Consider the following 8023-nt stretch of genomic DNA (forward strand, 5'->3'; position numbering starts at 1 on the left):
AAATATAACAGTTTTTCCATCGTATAAAACGAATAATAGCAACCAGCGTGAATGTTATGGTCATTTCTACGTTTCGGGCAACCTAGGCTTCACCCCAGGGCGTTGTTCCACCAGATCGAATAGTTAGGGCCTAAGAAGTGAACGCCAGCAGCATAAAATACAATATAAATACAACAGTTTTTCCATCATATAAAACGAATAATTGCAACCAGTATGAAAGTTCTGGTCATTTCTACGTTCCTGGCAACCTAGGCTTCACTCTATGGCGTTCTTCCACCAAATCCAATAGCTACGGCCTCAGAAGTCAACGCCTGAAGCATAAAATACAATAAAAATACAACAGTCTTTCCATTCTTTAACAGGAATAATTGCAACCCGTGTGGAAGTGATGGTCATTTCTACGTTCCGGGCAACTTCGGCTTCACTCTAGGGCGTTGCTCCACCACAGCTAATAGCTGCGGCTTTAGAAGTCAACGCCAGGAGCATAAAATACAATATAAATACAACAGCTTTTCCATCGTATAAAATGAATAATTGCAAACCGTGTGGAAGTAATGGTCATTTCTACGTTCCGGGCAACCTAGGCTGCACTCTAGGGTGTTGCTCCACCAGATGGAATAGCTAGGGCCTTAGAAGTCAACGCCCGAAGCATAAAATGCAAAATAAATATAACAGCTTTTCCGTCGTACGAAACGAATAACAGCAACCAGTCTGAAAGTACTGGTCATTTCTACGTTCCGGGTAACCTAGGTTTCACACTAGGGCGTTGCTCCACCAGACTGAATAGCCAGGGACTTAGAATTCAACGCCAGAAGGATAAAATACAATATAAGTCCACAGTTTTTCCATCGTATGAAATGAATAATTGCAGACATTGTGAAAGTAATGGTCTTTTCTACGTTCCGGGTAACCTAGGTTTCACACTAGGTCGTTGCTCCACCAGACCGAATAGCTAGGGACTTAGAATTCAACGCCAGAAGGATAAAATACAATATAAGTACAACAGTTTTTCCATCGTATGAAATGAATAATTGCAGACATTGTGAAAGTAATGGTCATTTCTACGTTCCGGGCAACCTAGGCTGCACTCTAGGGTGTTGCTCCACCAGATGGAATAGATAGGGACTTAGAATTCAATGCCAGAAGCATAAAATGCTATATAAATATAACAGCTTTTCCATCGTATAAAACGAATAATAGCAACCAGTGTGAAAGTTACGGTCATTTCTACGTTCCGGGCAACCTAGGCTTCACTCTAGGGCGTTGCTCCACCAGATCGAATAGTTAGGGCCTTGGAAGTCAATGCCCGAAGCATAAAATGCAAAATAAATAGAACAGTTTTTCCATTGTATAAAACGAATAACTGTAACCAGTGTGAAAGTACTGGTCATTTCTACGTTCCGGGCAACCTAGGCTTCACTGTAGGGCGTTGCTCCACCAAATCGAATAGTTAGGGCCTTAGAAGTCAACGCCCGAAGCATAAAATACAATATAAGTACAACAGTTTTTCCATCGTATAAAATGAATGATTGCGAACATTGTGAAAGTAATGGTCATTTCTACGTGCCTGGCAACCTACGTGTCACTCTAGGGCGTTGCTCCTCCACATCTGATAGCTACGGCCTTAGGACTTAACGCCGGAAGCATAAAATACAATATAAATACTACAGCTTTGCCATCTTATAAAATGAATAATTGCAAACAGTGTGAAGGTAATGGTCATTTCTACGTTCCGGGCAACCTAGGCTTCAGTCTAGGGCCTTCCTCCACCAGATCGAACAGTTAGGGCCTTAGAAATCAACGCCAGAAACATAAAATACCATAAAGATGCAACAGCTTTCCCTCGTATAACAGGAATAACTGCAAACAGTGTGATAGTACTGGTCATTACTACGTTCCGGTTAATCTAGGCTTCACGCTAGGGCGCTGCTCCACCAGATCGAGTAGCTAGGCACTAAGAATTCAACGCCAGAAGAATAAAATGCAATATAAGTACAACAGTTTTTCCATCGTATACAATGAGTAATTGCTACCAGTGTGAAAGTTATGGTCATTTCTACGTCCAGGGCAACCTAGGCTTCACTGTAGAGTGGGGCTCCACAAGATCGAATAGGTAGTGCCTTAGAAGGCAACGACAGAAGCATAATATACAACATAAATATAACAGTTTTTCGATCGTATAGAACGAATAATAGCAATCAGTGTGAAAGTTGTGGTCATTTCTACGTTCCGGGCTACCTAGGCTGCACTCTAGGGCGTTGCTCCACCAGACCAAATAGCTAGGGACTTAGAATTCAGCGCCAGAAGGATAAAATACAATATAAGGCCACAGTTTTTCCATCGTATGAAATGAATAATTGCAGACATTGTGAAAGTAATGGTCATTTCTACGTTCCGGGTAACCTAGGTTTCACACTAGGGCGTTGCTCCACCAGACCGAATAGCTAGGGACTTAGAATTCAACGCCAGAAGGATAAAATACAATATAAGTACAATAGTTTTTCCATCGTATGAAATGAATAATTGCAGACATTGTGAAAGTAATGGCCATTTCTACGTTCCGGGCAACCTAGGCTGCACTCTAGGGTGTTGCTCCACCAGATGGAAAAGATAGGGACTTAGAATTCAATGCCAGAAGCATAAAATGCAATATAAATATAACAGCTTTTCCATCGTATAAAACGAATAATAGCAACCAGTGTGAAAGTTATGGTCATTTCTACGTTCCGGGCAACCTAGGCTTCACTGTAGGGCGTTGCTCCACCAAATCGAATAGTTAGGGCCTTAGAAGTCAACGCCCGAAGCATAAAATACAATATAAGTACAACAGTTTTTCCATCGTATAAAATGAATGATTGCGATCATTGTGAAAGTAATTGTCATTTCTACGTTCCGGGCAACCTAGCCTTCACTCTAGAGCGTTTCTCCACCAGACCAAACAGTTAGCGCCTTAGAGGTCAACGTCCGAAGCATAAAATGCAAAATAAATATAACAGCTTTTCCATCGTATGAAACGGATAACAGCAACCAGTCTGAAAGTACTGGACATTTCTACGTTCCGGGTAACCTAGGTTTCACACTAGGGCGTTGCTCCACCAGATCGAATAGCTAGGGACTTAGAAGTCAACGCCAGGAGCATAAAATACAATATAAATACAACAGCTTTTCCATCGTATAAAATGAATAATAGCAACCAGTGTGAAAGTAATGGTCATTTCTACGTTCCGGGCAACCAAGGCTTCACTGTAGGGCGTTGCTCCACCCAAATCGAATAGTTAGGGCCTTAGAAGTCAACGCCCGAAGCATAAAATACAATATAAATACAACAGCTTTTCCATCGTATAAAATGAATAATTGCACACAGTGTGAAAGTAATGGTCATTTATACGTTCCGGGCAACCTAGGCTTCACTGTAGGGCGTTGCTCCACCAAATCGAATAGTTAGGGCCTTAGAAGTCAACGCCCGAAGCATAAAATACAATATAAGTACAACAGCTTTGCCATCGTATAAAATGAATAATTGCAAACAGTGTGAAAGTAATGGTCATTTCTACGTTCCGGTCAACCTAGGTGTCACTCTAGGGCGTTGCTCCACCACATCTAATAGCTACGGCCTTAGAAGTCAACGCCAGGAGCATAAAATACAATATAAATACAACAGCTTTTCCATCGTATAAAATGAATAATTGCACACAGTGTGAACGTAATGGTCATTTATACGTTCCGGGCAACCTAGGCTTCACTGTAGGGCGTTGCTCCACCAAATCGAATAGTTAGGGCCTTAGAAGCCAACGCCCGAAGCTTAAAATACAATATAAGTACAACAGCTTTGCCATCGTATAAAATGAATAATTGCACACAGTGTGAACGTAATGGTCATTTATACGTTCCGGGTAACCTAGGTTTCACACTAGGTCGTTGCTCCACCAGACCGAATAGCTAAGGACTTAGAATTCAACGCCAGAAGGATAAAATACAATATAAGTACAACAGTTTTTCCATCGTATGAAATGAATAATTGCAGACATTGTGAAAGTAATGGTCATTTCTACGTTCCGGGCAACCTAGGCTGCACTCTAGGGTGTTGCTCCACCAGATGGAATAGATAGGGACTTAGAATTCAATGCCAGAAGCATAAAATGCTATATAAATATAACAGCTTTTCAATCGTATAAAACGAATAATAGCAACCAGTGTGAAAGTTACGGTCATTTCTACGTTCCGGGCGACCTAGGCTTCACACTAGGGCGTTGCTCCACCAGATCGAATAGTTAGGGCCTTGGAAGTCAACGCCCGAAGCATAAAATGCAAAATAAATATAACAGCTTTTACATCGTATAAAACGAATAATAGCAACCAGTGTGAAAGTTATGGTCATTTCTACGTTCCGGGCAACCTAGGCTTCACTGTAGGGCGTTGCTCCACCAAATCGAATAGTTAGGGCCTTAGAAGTCAACGCCCGAAGCATAAAATACAATATAAGTACAACAGCTTTGCCATCGTATATAATGAATAATTGCAAACAGTGTGAAGGTAATGGCCATTGCTACGTTCCGGGCAACCTAGGCTTCAGTCTAGGGCCTTGGTCCACCAGATCGAATAGTTAGGGCCTTAGAAGTCAACGCCAGAAGCATAAAATACGATAAAGATGCAACAGCTTTCCATCGTATAACAGGAATATCTGCAAACAGTGTGATAGTACAGGTCATTACTACGTTCCGGGTAATCTAGGCTTCCCTCTAGGGTGTTGTTCCACCAGATTGAATAGTTAGGGCCTAAGAAATCAACGCCAGAAGCATAAAATACAATATAAATATAACAGTTTTTCCATCGTATAAAACGAATAATAGCAACCAGCGTGAATGTTATGGTCATTTCTACGTTTCGGGCAACCTAGGCTTCACCCCAGGACGTTGTTCCACCAGATCGAATAGTTAGGGCCTAAGAAGTGAACGCCAGCAGCATAAAATACAATATAAATACAACAGTTTTTCCATCATATAAAACGAATAATTGCAACCAGTATGAAAGTTCTGGTCATTTCTACGTTCCTGGCAACCTAGGCTTCACTCTATGGCGTTCTTCCACCAAATGCAATAGCTACGGCCTCAGAAGTCAACGCCTGAAGCATAAAATACAATAAAAATACAACAGTCTTTCCATTCTTTAACAGGAATAATTGCAACCCGTGTGGAAGTGATGGTCATTTCTACGTTCCGGGCAACTTCGGCTTCACTCTAGGGCGTTGCTCCACCACAGCTAATAGCTGCGGCTTTAGAAGTCAACGCCAGGAGCATAAAATACAATATAAATACAACAGCTTTTCCATCGTGTAAAATGAATAATTGCAAACAGTGTGGAAGTAATGGTCATTTCTACGTTGCGGGCAACCTAGGCTGCACTCTAGGGTGTTGCTCCACCAGATGGAATAGCTAGGGCCTTAGAAGTCAACGCCCGAAGCATAAAATGCAAAATAAATATAACAGCTTTTCCGTCGTACGAAACGAATAACAGCAACCAGTCTGAAAGTACTGGTCATTTCTACGTTCCGGGTAACCTAGGTTTCACACTAGGGCGTTGCTCCACCAGACCGAATAGCCAGGGACTTAGAATTCAACGCCAGAAGGATAAAATACAATATAAGTCCACAGTTTTTCCATCGTATGAAATGAATAATTGCAAACAGTGTGAAGGTAATGGTCATTTCTACGTTCCAGGCAACCTAGGCTTCAGTCTAGGGCCTTCCTCCTCCAGATCGAACAGTTAGGGCCTTCGAAATCAACTCCAGAAACATAAAATACCATAAAGATGCAACAGCTTTCCTTCGTATAACAGGAATAACTGCAAACAGTGTGATAGTACTGGACATTACTACGTTCCGGTTAATCTAGGCTTCACGCTAGGGCGCTGCTCCACCAGATCGAGTAGCTAGGGACTAAGAATTCAACGCCAGAAGAATAAAATGCAATATAAGTACAACAGTTTTTCCATCGTATACAATGAGTAATTGCTACCAGTGTGAAAGTTATGGTCATTTCTACGTGCCGGGCAACCTAGGCTTCACTGTAGAGTGAGGCTCCACAAGATCGAATAGGTAGTGCCTTAGAAGGCAACGACAGAAGCATAATATACAACATAAATAGAACAGTTTTTCGATCGTATAAAACGAATAATAGCAATCAGTGTGAAAGTTGTGGTCATTTCTACGTTCCGGGCTACCTAGGCTGCACTCTAGGGCGTTGCTCCACCAGATCGAATAGGTAGGGCCATAGAAGTCAACGCCAGAAGCATAAAACACAATAAAAATGCAACAGTTTTTCCATCTTATAGCATGACTAATTGCAACCAGTGCGAAAGTAATGATCATTTCTACGTTCCGGGCAACCTAGGCTTCACTCTAGGGCGTGTCTCCACCAGACCAAACAGTTAGGGCCTTAGAAGTCAACGCCCGAAGCATAAAATGCAAAATAAATATAACAGCTTTTCCATCGTATGAAACGGATAACAGCAACCAGTCTGAAAGTACTGGACATTTCTACGTTCCGGGTAACCTAGGTTTCACACTAGGGCGTTGCTCCTCCACATCTGATAGCTACGGCCTTAGGACTTAACGCCGGAAGCATAAAATGCGATATAAATACAACAGCTTTTCCATCGTATAAAACGAATAATGGTAAACAGTGTGAAAGTTATGGTCATTTCTACGTTCCGGTCAACCTAGGCTTAATTCTAGGACGTTGCTCCACCAGATCGAATAGTTAGGGCCTATGAAGTCAACGCCAGAAGCATAAAATACAATAAAGGTGCAACAGTTTTTCCAACGTATAACAGGAATAATTGCAACCAGTGTGAAGGTAATGGTATGTTCTACGTTCCGGGCAACCTAGGCTTCAGTCTGGGGCGGTGCTCCACCAGATCAAATAGTTACGGCCTAAGAAGTCAACGCCAGAAGCATAAATTACAATATAAGTACAACAGCTTTTCCATCGTATATAATGTATATTTGCATACAGTGTGGAAGTAATGGTCATTTCTACGTTCCGGGCAACCTAGGCTTCACGCTAGGGTGTTGCTCCACCAGATGGAATAGGTAGGGCCTTAGAAGTCAACGCCCGAAGCATAAAATGCAAAATAAATAGAACAGTCTTTCCATTGTATAAAACGAATAACTGCAACCAGTGTGAAGGTAATGGTCATTTCTACGTTGCGTGCAACCTAGGCTTCACGCTAGGGCGTTGCTCCACCAGATCAAACAGATAGGTCCTTAGATGTCAACGCCAGAAGCATACAATACGATATAAATACAACAGCTTTTCCATGGTATAACAGGATTAATTGCAACCAGTTTGAAAGTGATGGTCATTTCGACGTTCCGTGCAACCTAGACTTCACTCTAGGGCGTTGCTCCACTAGATCGAATAGCTAGGGCCTTAGAAGACAACGCCAGAGGCATAAAATACAATATAAATACAACAGCTTTTCCATAGTAAAAAACGAATAATTGCAACCAGTGTGAAAGTTATGGTTATTTCTACATTCCGAGCAACCTAGGCTTCACTCTAGGGCGTTGCTCCACCAGATCGAATAGTTAGGCCCTTAGAAGTCACCGCCAGAAGCATAAAATACGATATAAATACAACAGCTTTTCCATCGTATAAAACGAATAATTGCAGCCAGTGTGAAAATTATGGTCATTTCTACATTCCGAGCAACCTAGGCTTCACTCTAGGGCGTTGCTCCAACAGATTGAATAGTTAGGGCCTTAGAAGTCAACGCACGAAGCATAAAATGCAATAAAAATACAATAGTTTTTCCATCGTATAACAGGATTAATTGCAACCAGTTTGAAAGTGATGGTCATTTCTACGTTCCGGGCAACCTAGGCTTCACTCTAGGGCGTTGCTCCACTAGATCGAATAGCTAGGGCCATAGAAGTCAACGCCAGAAGCATAAAATACGATATAAATACAACAGCTTTTCCATCGTATAAACGGAATAATTCCAAACAGTGTGAAAGTAATGG

Source organism: Calliopsis andreniformis, unplaced genomic scaffold (genome assembly GCF_051401765.1).
Source record: "Calliopsis andreniformis isolate RMS-2024a unplaced genomic scaffold, iyCalAndr_principal scaffold0015, whole genome shotgun sequence".
NCBI lineage: Eukaryota > Metazoa > Arthropoda > Insecta > Hymenoptera > Andrenidae > Calliopsis > Calliopsis andreniformis.